The following is a 14,975-nucleotide window of genomic DNA, read 5'->3' as shown; positions in this document are numbered from 1 at the left end:
TATCATATTTTTAAGGCAATTTACTTCTCTGTGAAATTGAAATAATAAACGTTCACTGTCTAGTGAAGTATTTTCCCTGAGATTTAGTAATGCTCGTGTCTTGTAACACTTCACTTGGTAAGGATAATTGTTCTCATCTCCCTCAGCATTACTTACAAATTCAAGTAAATCAACTAGGAGAAGTTTACTCTGGTCTTTGTTGGCAGTTAAGATTTAAGTGGGCCCTAGGAAATAGTCAAAAATAAAGTCCTGAGGTCAGATCCAAAGATAACAGGACAATGGAAAGAAAAATTGGAGAATCATGAGACTACTCCATATATCATAAGTAGAACATGTTACTCAGTTGTCTGTACTTGTATTCTCAGAATGTACAATCACCAAGAGTGATTCCTAATGTGAAGTGTGTCTTCTGGGTGGTAGTGATGTGTCCTTGGAGGTTCATCAATTAGATTAATTGCTGCCCTTGGAATCCTGATATTAGAGGATGCTGTGGATATGAATGCAGACAGACACAGATGAGCCCTCCACACTTTCTGCTCAATTTTGTTGTGAATGTGAAACTACTCTAAATTATTCTAAAATCAAAATTTGCTTCAGCTTTTCTGAACATGCTGTGGATTTTCACTTTGGGTATAATAATGGCGTTTTTACTTATATATCTAACCATAATTTACTTCTATTAAAATACAAACAAAAAATTGACTCAATACTAAAGTAGCAGGTGTTTTTTTGCTTATGCTTATTATTAATATGTAATTATTTGCAAGTGGTTTCTTTTATAGCTTATGTGAAGTATGAACAAAATTTTCAGCTTATGATTTGCTGCCTCGGATGATATCATGAATTCTCTACAATTTATCTTTGTAATGATCATTGTTCATAGCTATGCAACATCCATGCATTAATGCTTCATAATTTAGCAAAACCCTTTTATCATGTACTTTTTTTTTGTTGAGAAGATGGCACTGACCACTCTGTGGAGACGAATTTTTTAGCTTTTGTTGATGTTTTCTTGGAAAACTTCATTTCAAAACCATGGTCACAAGCCATGAAAAACCTTGCTTTTATATGAGATATGCCAGTCCTTTTAGAAGTACCTTATTAATGTGTCCTGATATAAACTAAGTATCAATGATTTTTTTACTTATCTATGATATTTTTGAGCCTTTATCTAATGACTAATTATTACATGTTTCAGCGTGTTTTGAATTTACTTATTCATTTTATGATAAATTTGGTTTCAATAATAATTTTTATATAGAAGTCAATATTCCAATATTTCCCAGTGATTATTCTCTATTTATCTATATGTGAACATCATCATTTACTGGAGACTAGCTAATTAGTGATAGACAAGTTAGCACCTTGCATGTAAACATATGTAGTTTTGAAAGTTTAAAAATAGGTTTTTTTTAAAAGCTACCTAAAACTTGCCTTGGTAATTCTGTTAAAATAATTGATCTGCTTAGCAGAACTACTAACATTACACACTTTAGCACAATCTCAATTCTTTATGGCAGATTATCGTTTCAGAAGTGTTAATGTAATATTATCATATGTGGTGAAGGAGGGTAGTAGCAGGCCTTTGAGATTTCTTAATCACAGATGTTATGCATTCATTGCTCCATTGAAGACATGGCTCTGAGAATATAGATTGAGCTGACTGGCTTTGCAATGTAGGATAGATTTAGTATTTAAAGTTCAGTCAAATACCAAAAGGCCCAGAGGTTTTCTTCTGCACTAAAATAGCAAATCCCATTACTTTGAAATCCAGAAGAGAATGGAACACTTTGTCATCTTCTCCACTTAATTCCTTATGTGTTTGTCACCAGCATTGCTACAGATAATACCATCTCTCACACCGAACTGCCAGTGTAGTTGAATCTACATCAACTCTTGACTATGTTCAATAATGTTGCATTGATAACATTCTGTTGGTCAAAGCAAATTCATTTCTACCATTATGAGGGTGATTTTTAAATGCACCCTTCAAACGAATAGTCATAAGATTTAACATGAGTTAAACCTTTGAAAAGTTTATGGATTTTATAATAGACTTATTAAGGAATTCTTTTCATTGCTCAAGAATATTGTTGATTATCTTAAAGGACAGAAAAAAAAATTGTTACTCCAGAAAATTTTGTTTAGACTAAACAGCATCAATTTTCTGTTTCTATGCTGCTTTGAATTTGGTGGACAGAACTGATCTTAAGTTTTCTTGATATCTGCAGTGAATACAGATGAGGTGAATAAATATTTGAAACTGATGACCATGCTTTCCCAGAAATTAGTCCTTTGCATGGGTAATTAATAATTATGAATATAAAACTTTATCAAAGTAAATTAATAACAATATATTTCTGTCTTAATATTTTTATTTTCTTAACATGTATGTAAGAGCAACTCTAGAATTAAAGGTTAAAATGTTGACTTAAAATTAAAATAAGTTTTTATTTTTAATTTCATGCATCAAGTCACATAACTACCTGTATTATCTGGTACTGCAAGTTAGAAACAGTAACAATGATAACCACCTCAGGCAACATTCCCTATTTACTTAGTCTTTGACTATATAATTGGACAACAGGATTCAATTATTAAAATGGTAGATGAGAACTGTTTAAACATTAATTAAGGATCTACATTTTAAGTTCTATCTAAAACAATACTGTGTTTTTATACATTTTTCCTTTACGAGTCACTATTGATTCATTCCAGTGATTTTTCCAGCCCTATGGAGCCACTGAATGGAATTTGTATTTTAAAAATCAAACCATTACTCTCATTTTGTGTGTGTGTCTTTCATTCTCTGTCTCTTATATAAACATTTCATATACTTAAATAAGGTGGTAGTTATTTCATGATATAGGTTTTAGGTATTAATAAAATCTCCCTTTTGACTCTTTCTTAAGTATTAAGGAGGGGACAATTTTTATGGGGATGTGGTAAAATTAGCAACATAACATACATATTTGTGGTCATGAACTGTCAGAAAGTCTCTGCATGTTAGACCACAGATGAGCTTCAGTGCACTTCATGAATGTGAGTACCTAATGCATAGATTGACACTTAATAGATGAGATGGGAGACTTACAAATATAAACAATTGAAAATAAAGTTAATACCCAAGGCACACTAGAATTTACAGATAATTTCAGAAAAGATTGAGATTAATTTGGCTCTAGCTGATTACTTAAGTTGAACTATTATTGATACTACATATCATAGCATCAGTAAACTAAAATTCTTCCAAGTTTTTTAAAGAATAAATTATTTTTGGAAATTTCAAAAATTTTGTTATAAATGTTCATAGAACATATATTACATAATCTGAAGAGAGTATTCTTCAGAGTAATAACTACTGAATGTATATTGAGATAGCAAGTATAGACTACTTTATAAAGTTCCTTCAATATGAAATCATATAAAGTAAGAACCATTTGAAAGCATTGTATCATATCACACACCTATATGCCTAGTCCTCGGAAGATAGAGGCAGAAAAATCATAAATGAATTTAAGGTCTACCCGAGCTTCATAGTGAGCTTTAGGCTAGCATGAACTACATAAGACCCCAAAACAAAATAGAACTTTAAATAAAGTATGAGTTGTTTTTATAACTCATGAGAGGTGATGAACATTCAAGTCTGGCAAAGAAAGAAGCAGAACCAAAGAAAGGACCTAAGCTGAGGTTTAATAATAATCACATTTATTCCCTATATTATGGATGATTTAGAATAATTCTGCCACAATACCTATTATAATCTATGGTTGTTCATAATCATGGCTCTAACTAGAAAAAAGTGAATACAAGATTAAACAAATCTGAGACCGAAAATGCATCGAAAGGACAGATCTTTGGACTCACAATATTTTCCCAAAGGACTCAGGGATGATGTGGATTAACTTGTAACTTTCTTCTGTCACTTGAATCTTGACGGCATATTTGGAAATGATGGATTATATCACTTATGGTTATTCATAATGGATCACTGTCAAAATATTTTATTTCTACTCTTGTATCATGAGAAGACAAAAAAGAGAGATAGAGAGATAATTTAATCCATAGAAAATACCTGTTTTTTTTTTTTTTTATCAAACTGTATAGCTCAAAGCTCTTTCATTGTGCAAGCACAGGTAAAAGGAGGTAGAAAAAGGCTATGCAGAAAATTTAGTGGTAAATGTTGATGATGGATGAATTTTGGAACTAGAGAATCTGTTAGATTCTTCTATATAGCCATTCACAATCTTTGGCTAAATTTTTACATGCCACCAACACTTTGCATCGGTAAAATAAATAAAATCATGGCTTCTTGAAATCTAGGAATTTATTACACATTCTTATTTAAAGAATTCCTCTGTATTGACATTGTGAAAACTTACAATTGTAAACTATGCCCTGAGAAAAATGCCAGATCAAGTCTCATGGTATGCTGTAGAAGTGAGTGTTGCAACTGCTATTCCTGTGCACTTGTTAGCACCAGTCCTTTCAGTTTGCATGTGTTTGGATTATCCTCTTTTCTTAATTAAATGTGTCCTGTCATGCTGGTAGCTTAAAAAAAAAAACACAGCTCTTTGTATTGCATGTATGCATTAGGTAAAGAAACAGGTGCAATTAACCAGATACAGATTTTCCAACTATTTTATTATTTTTACTTAATTAGTTTTGTGTGCCAAATGCTGCTCCTTCTCCCAGTCCATCTCCCATCCCTTTTCTTTTTTCTTCTGAGTGTGAGGCCCTCCCCGTAGTCCTCCCTGCTCACTGGCACATCAAGTCAGTGCCTAATTAGGCACATCCTCTTCCACTGAGTCCAGACAGGGCAGTCATGAAGACTGAGCTGCCTGTCTGCCCTATAAATATGCCAAGGTGCCTTGATCCAGCATGTGTGTATAGTCATTCTTTGGTTGGTGGCTAAGATTCTGAAAGCTCCCAGGGGTCCAGGTTTGTTGACTCTGTTGGCTATGTCAGGGTCTTCGATCCTTCCCCAACTCTTCCGTAAGTGTCCCCAACTTCAATCTAATGTTTGGCTGTGGATATCTGCATCAGTTTTAGTCTGCTGTTGGGTAGAGTGTCTCAGAGGTCAGTTATGCTAGCTAGGCTCCTGTCATAAAGACATCGGTAATAGTGTCAGGGGTTGGTGCTATGAGTTTCAACTTGGGCTGGTTATTGGTCGACCTTTCCTTTAGTCTCTATTACATCACTGCATTTCTTTATGACAGGACAAATTTTGGGCTGAAAGTTTTGTGGATGGGTTGGAATTGTTATCCTTCCATGGGTGGTACTGCCTAACTACAGAAGGCAGCCTCTTCAGCTTCCATGTCCTTCCTATGAGGCATCTTGGATAAGGTCACTCAATCTTTACTTGCAGATCTCCATTCATTCTCCTGGTCCTCTGGGCCACTCTCCCATCTCTCTCAACACCTGATCCTCCTTCCTCATTCCCTACCCCTTTCCTTCTTCCCCCAGTTCCCTCTCTCCCTTGGCCTCCTATGACTGTTTTGTGTGACCCAAATATCCTCATTTGGGCCTTGCTTCTTGATTAACTTCTCTGTCTATGGGATATACCATGGGTATTCAGTCACTTAAAGTTAATATCCATTTATCAGTGAATACATGCCATGGTAGTCCATTTGAGTCTGAGTTACCTCACTGAGGATGATATTTTCTAGTTCCATTCATTTGCTGGAAAAATTCATAATGTCTTTGTTTTCAATAGCTGAATAGCATTCCATTAGTAAATAAACCATATTTTCTGTATTCATTTTTTTGATTGAAGGACATCTGAGTTACTTCCATTTTCTTCTTATTATGAGTAAGGCTACTATGAACAAATTGGAGCACGTCCTTACAGTATGGTCAAGCATCTTTGAGTATAACTTTCCTGCTTTTTCTTCCATTAGGTTTATTACATCCAGTTTTATGCTGAGTTTCTTGATCCACTTGGACTTGAGTTTTGAGCAGGAGGATAAATATGGATCTACTTGCATTCTTCTACATGCAGATATCCAGTTGAACCAGCATCATTTGTTGAACATGCTTTCTTTTTCCCATTGTATGGCTTTGGCTTCTATGTCGAAATACAAGTGTCCATAGCTATGTGGGTTTATTTCTGGGTCTTTATTTGGGTATATCTGTCTCTTCGGGTAGAACTAGTTCCAATTTTCTGAGAATCCACCAGATTGATTTTCATAGTGGTTGTATAAGTTTGCATACCACCAGTAGTGGAGCAGTGTTCCTCTTTCTCCACATCCTTTCTAGCATGTGCTGTCCCTTGAGGTTTTTATCTTTGCCATTCTGCTTGGTGTCAGATAGAATCTCAAGGTCAATTTGAATTGCATTTCCCTGATGACTAAGGACTTTGAACATTTCTATACATGCTACTCAGCCATTTGAGACTCCTCTGTTGAGAATTCTATTTAGTTCTCATTTTTTAATTGAGTTATTTGTATTTTTAGAGTTTAACTTCTTGAATTCTTTATATATTTTGGATATTGGACCTCTATCAGTTGTAGGGTTAGTGAAGATTTTTGTTCAGTCTATAGACTGCTGTTTCGCTGTGTTGATAGCATTCTTTGCCTTACAGAAGCTTTTCAGTTTCAAGAAGTCCCATTTATCAATAGCTGATCTTAAGGCCTGAGTCATTGGTGTTCTGTTCAGGAAATTGTCTCCTGTATCAATGTGTTCAACGCCCATTCCCATTTTCTCTTCTATTAGGATTTTGTATCCAGTTTTATGTTGAGTTCCTTGATCCACTTGGACATGAGTTTTGTGCAGGGTGATAGATATGGATTTATTTGCATCCTTCTACATGTAGACATCTAGTTGGACCACCACTATTTGTTGAACATGCTTTCTTTTTTTCCACTGTATGGTTTTGGAACCATGTTGAAAGTCAAGTGTGTGAGTTTATTTCTGGGTTTTTGTTTGTTTGCATTAATCAACGTGTCTGTTTCTGTACGAATATCATGCAGTTCTTATCACTATTGCTCTATCGTACAGCTTTAGATCTGGGATAGTGATTCTTCCAGGAGTTCTTTAATTGTTCAGGATAGTTTTGGTTATCCCGTTTTTTTTTTTTTTCCTATATGAAGTTGAGAATTGCACTTTTAAGATCTGTAAAAATTGTGTTGGAATTTTGATGGGGATTGTATTAAATCTGTAGACTGCTTTTGGTAAGATGGGCATTTTCACTGTATTAATCCTGCTGACCCATGAGCATGGAAGATTTTTCCTTCTTCTGATGTCTTCTTCATTTTCTTTCTTCGGGGATTGAAGTTCTTGTCCTATAGATCATTAACTTGCTTGGTTAGAGCTATATCTATATATTTTACATTATTTATGGCTATTGAGAAGTGTGTTGTTTCTCTAATTTATTTCTCTGTTCCATTTATCATTTGTATATAGAAAGACTAATGATTATTTTGAGTAATTTTATATTCACCTACTTTGCTGAAGTTGTTTATCAGCAATAGGAGTTCTCTGGTAGAATTAGAGGGATTGCTTACATATCTTAACATATCATCCACAAACTGTAATAATCTGACTTTTTATTTTCTAATTTGTATTCCATTAATCTTGTTTTGTTGTCTTATTGCTCTTGCTAGAACTATATTGAATAGATAGGGAGAGAGTGAGGCTGTCTTGTCTTGTCCCTGATTTTAATGAAATTCCTTTAACTTTCTCTCCATTTATTTTGATGTTGGCTATTAGTTTGTTATATATTGCTTTTTAATATATATAGGTGTGTGCCTTAAATCCCTAATCTCCTCAAGACTTTTGACATGAAGAATATTTTGGCATCTATTGAGATGATCATGTGATCTTTGTTTTTCAGTTTGTTTATGTAGTTTATTATGTTAATGGATATTCATATACTGAAACAGCCTGCAGCCATGGGAGAACGACTACCTGATCACAGTGAAGGATGTTTTTGATGTGTTCTTGGATTCTGTTTGCAAGCATTTTATTGACTATTTTTGCATTGATGTGCACAAGTGAAGTTTGTCTGAAGTTGTTTTGCTTTGTAGTGTCTTTGTGTGGTTTAGGTAACACAGTAATTGTGGCCTCATATAATGAACCAGCTCTTGGTTTTATTGATTCTTGATATTGTTCTCTTTGTTTGTAATTGGTTGATTTGAGTCCTGAGTTTGGATATTTCTTGTTGTCTACTCCTCTTGGCTATGTTTTCTCTTTTTCTTCTAGAGTCTTCAGGTGCATTGTTAAGTTGCTAGTATGTGATATACTTAATTTCTTATTTTTTTTCTTTTTTTGTTTTTTCTGAGACAGGGTTTCTCTGTGTAGCCCTGGTTGTCCTGGAACTCACTCTGTAGACTAGGCTAGCCTTGAACTCAGAAATCCACCCTCCTTTGCCTCTCAAGTTCTGGGATTAAATGCATGCACCACCACCGCCCGGCCTTAATTTCTTTATGAAGGCACTTAGTGCTATGAATTTTCCTCTTAACATTGCTTTTATTGTGCCCCATAAATTTGAGTATTTTGTGCCTTCATTTTTATTGAATTCTAGAAAGTCTTTAATTTCTTTTTTTATTTTCTCCCTGACCAAGTTATCAAGTAGAGAGTTGTTCATTTTCCATGAGTATGTAGACTTTCTGTTGTTTCTGTTTTTGTTGAAGTCCAGCCTTAGTCCATAGTGCTCTGATAGAATACAATTGGTTATTTCAATCTTCTTGTATCTATTGAGGCTTGTTTTGTGTCTGATTATATGCTCATATTGGAGAATCTTCCATGAGTTTCTGAGAAAAATGTATATTCTTTTGCTTGAGGGGTAAAATGTTTTATATATATTTTAAATCCATTTGGTTCATAACTTCTGTTAGTTTCATTGCGTCTCTGTTTATTTTTTGTTTCTATGACCTTCCTCTTCTAAGAGTGAGGTGTTGACGTTCCTCCCTTGCTATTACTATGTGGATTTCCATGTGTCTTTTGAGCTTCAGAAAAGGTTTTTTCCCCCCTGAAAGTATTCACCCTTCTGTTTGGGGGGCATAGATGTTCAAAATTGAGACATCATCTTGGTGGATTTTTCTGTTGATGAGTGTGAAGTGTCCTTCCCCATTGCTTTTGATTACTTTTGTTTGAAAGTTTATTTCATGACACATTAGAATGGCCACTCCAGCTTGTTTCTTGGGGTCATTTGCTTGGAAAATCTTTTTCCAGCCTTTTACACTCAGATAGTGACTATCCTTGTTGCTGATATGTGTTTCTTGTATGCAGCAAAATGGAGAATCTTGTTTACAAATCCAATATTTTAGCTCTTATCTTTTAAAGGGGAACTCAGCCTGTGATGTTGAGAGATACTAATAACCAATGATTGTTAGTTCCTGTTGTTTGATGTTGGGCACATTGCTCGTTGCTCTGTGTGTGTGTATGTGTGTGTGTGTGTGTGTTTGTGTGTGTGTATGATTCTCTTCTTTTGGTTTTGCTTTAGATGATTAATTTCTTGTACTTTCTTGGATATAGTTTGTGGAGTTTTGCTTCTAGTATCTTCTGTAGGGAGAGATTAGTAGACAGATATTGTCAACCATTTGTTTTTCTTTCTTGTATAGCTATTTTTTTCCAGAAAGATTTATCAAGTTGACCATTGGTTTTGAGGTAAAAAAAAATGTTTATTCAACACTTCAATCTCTTCTTCACTCCAGTCATGATAGAAATGAATAGGTTTCCTTTGATCTGCAGCCCTAGATTTGACTTTGCATATTATGTCATATTTAGGCTTGGGATTTAGTTTCTTATCACTTCCTCTCACAATCACCTTCTCTAGTTTATCTACTAAGGGCCCAATCATTTCCTCATCTTTCAACTGAAGCTCTTTATGAATTACTTTTATATCTCAAATAGAATTTATGCTTCCTTCGACATGTGTGATATCGTCATCTTCAAAAGCATGTGTTAAATGAAAAAATCCCTTCACAGGCACTAATATGAGATAAAAAGACATTCCCTAAGCCCTGCCCATTGTGGGTTCCTATAATATGGACCACAATAGTCATTATATCTAGGAAAGGAGGAATCTTGCTTGCTGGTTTGTGATATTGGCAAAGAAAGTCAAACCTCTCATCTGGCACAGAAAATCCACGCCCATTAAGATTTATAGTGCAGAATAGGAAGTTTTCTCCTCAAGTCTGACGATTGGTTAATACACTGAAGAAAGTGTACTTCCCAACATTTCACAATCTAACAAAACCAATTTTCCATGAGGTCCCAAGTCTTCCAATAATTGGAGGTGGTTTAATTCCATCTCCTCTCTTTTTGGGGAGTATTGTGCCCTGGATCCTTGCCTGCAAAGATGGGAGTTGCTGCTGGCCACTGGAGGTGAGGAGGAATGCAGGCCTGGCCCTATGCTGAGCTGTACCTATTTTATTATTTTTAAATAACTTTGTCTTTAGTGCAAAGAAATATGGAGACAATGTTAATGAGCTAGCTATCATCATGCATAAAGTTTTCAATTATGTTACTAAAAATACTAACAAACTATGTTTTGTTTTAAAGAAAATGCTTAAAGCAAGTGTGTATTTTTTTAAATAAATCTTGCATCTGAGGATCAGTTTTCATCTGGATGACACTGCACCAAAGCAAATTGTTATCATGTTTACAGCTCTTATAGCATTGAGGCCTAATGGTGTTAAAGATAAAGAGTTTTGAGAGTTTATAGCCTTAAGTTATTAGAAATGATGAAGGCTTCACCAGGATTTTAATATTTAGAAAAAAGTGGTGCTGGGAAAAAATGAGCAAAGGAATTTTTGGTATTTGAAAGCAACTAGCTCCTTATCAATTATTAATTCACATAAGAAAAACAACTATGATGGCACAGGCCAGATACTTGTACATAGGCTATAAATATAGATGAATAATTCATTTTTCTATTAATTTTGAATTTATAGGCCAACTGGTAAGACTCCCCTTTTTTCCCTCTTTTCATGAACACGTTATGCCTGGGACAAAACACTGCACTGCCCATAGTGTGGGAGGTGAGTACTAGTAAGAAATAAATTTATACCCTCATATTTTCATATTTGAGCTGTCTCTCATTCGTAGATCTTTATGAAATATTGAAGAAATTACAAGTACTTATTTTCATAATTTTTTATTATTCAGTATTTATGTTTCTGGCACTGAACCTGGGGCATGGACACACTAGACAAGTCCTACCCCATCCCAGTTCCATCCACAGCTTCATGCCATTCATACTTCTGGGGTAACCTTAACTGTGGATGTGTCTGTTTTAGACTGCTAGTCATTGGAAAGGTTTTGGCAAATACTTTTCTCACTGTGTTTGTGTTGTCAAGGTTTTTTTTTTTTTTTAATTCTTCTCTCATATAATACATCTTGATCAGTCTTCCCAGGAATATCAACTAAATACAGCATAACAAGATACAATATCACCAGGCACAAACCCTCATATCAATGTTTGGCAAGGCAACCTAGGAAGAGGAAAAGGGTCCCAAGAGTAGGCAAGAGTCAGAGACATCCTCCACTCCCAATGTTATGAGTCCCACAAAACCTTCAGGCTATACAACCATAAGGTATATGTAAAGGACTTATCATAGCCCCTTTCAGACTCTGATATTGTCTCTGTGAGGTCCTCAGAACCCCACTTAGTTGATTCCATGGGGTGTTTTCTCTTTATATCGAGCCCCCTGACTCATACAATCTTTTCTACTCTTATTCTGCGGGGTTCCCTGAGCTCCTCCTTTTTTTTTTTTTTTTTTTTTTTTTTTTTGGCTATGAGTCTCTGCATCTTCTCCCATCATCTGCTGGAGTATGCCTGTCCAATGTTGACTGTGCTGGGCACTGATCTATAGGTATAGTAGGACATCATTAGGAATAATGATATTATTCTAGGAGACAGAAGACATGAGTACTGTAAGATACATTTGTTTTCCAGATAGCCATTTGCACTGTTTGTTTTTTAATCTGACCTAGCTAGCTTCCTGTTGTCAGGTTCTTAGTTTAGTGTTTTTCCTCTGACATTCCTTAGTTAAAATTCAAACGTGTTTTACTGTAACTCTCAATTTTCCACCTAAGCCAGACAGCAAACTTGATGATCAAAAGTTGACATTCATTCAAGGGCATCTTTACTGATGCTTCTAAGATAAATATCCAAACTTGAAAATCTGGGAGGATCTCATTTTGATGAAAAGGTTATTCAGGTAACACATTTATTGAAAAGTTGCTTTAGTCAAATAGGATGAAGAGGTCAAGAGATTTGGTGCTGATTCTCATTCACTGGGTGTATACTTATGTTGATAATAGAAATGAATCCATTATCCACACCCAGCCTGCCTGAGGCAGATCCCATCACCTGTGAAGAACTGCCTAACAATAAAAAATAATATATTTCCTTGCTATAGCTCAGTGTTCAAGTATATCATTTTGACATAAGACAGATGTGTCAAAACTGGTTCTAAAATGGCAAGATTTAGCTAGGATATATTCCTGAAAACAAAATTGTTGGCCCCATATTCATGGTCATTCTGTAGAGAAAAAAACTTTCTTCCAGCAATGTAACACATACATACAGTAAACCAGGAGAACACTATGTGGGGCTGTTGAAGTTTTGTTTTCCTTGCTCCAAAGTGCAAATGGGTATCTGTAAACAAATGCTTCTTATAGTACTCAAGTATTCTCTCTCTAAGAAAAAAATGTTCATTTGCTGGACAGATGAGAGTGTTAGAGACACAATCCTAATTATGGACAATGTTATTTATTCTGAGATAAATAGTAGTGTATAATTAGTAATTAAATCCTTTTGTGAAATAATAACAAGCATAATGTTGAAATCAAGTTTAATTGCTTCATTCATATATATATATATATATATATATATATATATATATATCCTTCTAAGAGGAATTACACCTTTCAAAAAAATTCAAGAACTTTCTTCCTATCTGTGTGAAGTGTGGACAATTCCTAACTGTCCAAAATTTAAATGTAGTTAAGATATAAATGATTGCTTTTTCCCTAGATGCAAGTCTGTTTGTTTTCTGTATTGAAAAAGGTAAAGATGATATTTTAAGAAGTGTTTAGTTAAGGTTAATTACAACTTAATTTTTATTTCTTATCACTTATAACCCTTGAGGAAAATTCAATGCAGATAGTCAATGCAGATGTAGTTAGAAAAAGCCTTTCCCATTTAGATAAGTTTTACTTCATCAAAAGATCACAGTTAAGGAAGATATCTACCATGAAAGTAGAGAATTTGAAAATATCTGATAGTATCAGTGGTCCATTCTTGGTGGAGTTTATTTCTTTTAATTGAAAATAGATTCTTCTCTTACAATCCCAATGACATTTACTTCTTCCCCCATTTCTTCCAACCCTGACCTCCACCTCCCCTCTCTTTCAGACCCACTTCCCTCTGTTTCCCTTCAAAAAGATACAGGTCTCCAAGTGACAACACAGGAACACAATAAAATAAGATACAACAAGACAAAGCAAAGGCCTCATATTGAGGATAGATAAGGCAACCCAATAGAATGCAAAGGGTCCCAAGAGCAAGCAACAGAGTAAAAAAAAAATTGGCTTCCACCTTTAGGAGTCCCATAAAACCACTGAGATAACAACCACAACCTGTATGCAGAGGACCTGGTATGGTCCCATGTAGGCATCATGCTTGAGTTTCAGTCTCTGTGAGCCCGTGTGAGGAGCCCTGCTTTGTTCATTCAGTGGGCCATCTTCTCCTGGTGTCCACCATCCACTTAGTCTCTTGCAATTTTTCTTCCCTCTATTCTGAGGAATTACCTAAGCTCTGAGGGGAAGGATTCAGTGGAGACCTCTAATTTAGATTCTCTCTTCATAGTGTGGCTGTGGGTCTCTGCACTTGCTCCCAACTTGTTGCTAACAGAATCCTTTCTGATGACAATTTGACAAGGCACCAATCTATGCATATAGCAGAATACCTTTAGAAATAATTTTATTAATTTTTAAGTCCAGTTGTGTTTGACTCTACCCTATCTCTCTGCTATCTAATCTCTGGTTTCTGCCCATCCAGGCAATATAGGATATAGGTTCCCTGTCTTGGCATGAGACTCAAGTTAAGCCACACACTCATTGGACATTCACAAGAATTCTGTGTTTCCATTTCCCCACCACATCTTTCAGGCAGTACAAATTATAGCCATAAGGTTTTGTGACTGGGATGGTGTCCAGAGATCAGAATGCAGGGGGAAGGCTCCACGCAGGTACTGGTTCTCTATTTTCAAAAAGCTGTGCACATGTTGTCCTCAGCAATGAGACCCTTCTGTCAGTTTTCTGTGAAAGTGTTCTTCTTCCAATATCAGTCTGGGTTGTTTGAGGATTTCCATGGAACTCACTCAGCCAACAACTCAAGCAAATGCAACCATGTCCCACCACTGGAAGCCTTGCCTGGCTATAAATGTTCAGACTATGCATCTTCCAATACTAAGAGTCCTCACTAGGCTCATCCTCACAGATTCCAGGTAGTTTCCATGTCACTAGCTTTCCACATACATCCCCAACAATTATGCCCAAATTCCAGTTGGCTCTTCCACATTTTCTTGTTCTATCCTTTCCCCCCACCTGATCTGTCATGTTTCTGACCACACTTGCCTAATTCATTCACAAAATCTATTCTATTTCCCCTTCCAGGGAGATCCATGTTTACTAATTAGAGCCCTCTTTTTAACTTAACCTCTCTGGGTCTGTGTATTGTAGCTTGATAATCATTTACCTGGGTTTGGGTTACCTCATTCAGGACAATTTCTTCTAGTAACTTCCCTTTGCTTGCAGATTTCATGATGTATTTTTTTAAATATCTGAATAATACTCCATTGTGGAGTATTACAATTTCTTCATCCATTCTTCTAGGTTGTTTTCTGTTTGGCGCTCCTGTGGCCAGTGCCAAGATCAACATAGTTAAACAAGTTTCCTTGTGGTAGGATGGAAAGTTTTTTGGGTAAATGCCAAAGAATGGTACACCTAGGTCTTCAGGTAGG

The 14,975-nt window shown here is 35.5% G+C and overlaps 1 pseudogene; it reads right to left on the bottom strand.

Annotated features, from left to right (window-relative positions):
- Positions 1-9,517: 9,517 nt before the first annotated feature.
- LOC127680245 (obg-like ATPase 1) lies at positions 9,518-10,445 on the bottom strand (annotated as a pseudogene).
- Positions 10,446-14,975: the final 4,530 nt, after the last annotated feature.

Source organism: Apodemus sylvaticus, chromosome 3, assembly GCF_947179515.1.
Source record: "Apodemus sylvaticus chromosome 3, mApoSyl1.1, whole genome shotgun sequence".
In the NCBI taxonomy this organism is placed as follows: Eukaryota; Metazoa; Chordata; class Mammalia; order Rodentia; family Muridae; genus Apodemus; species Apodemus sylvaticus.
Note: the sequence above shows the minus strand (reverse complement) of the source record. Positions and strands in the feature narration are given on the sequence as shown.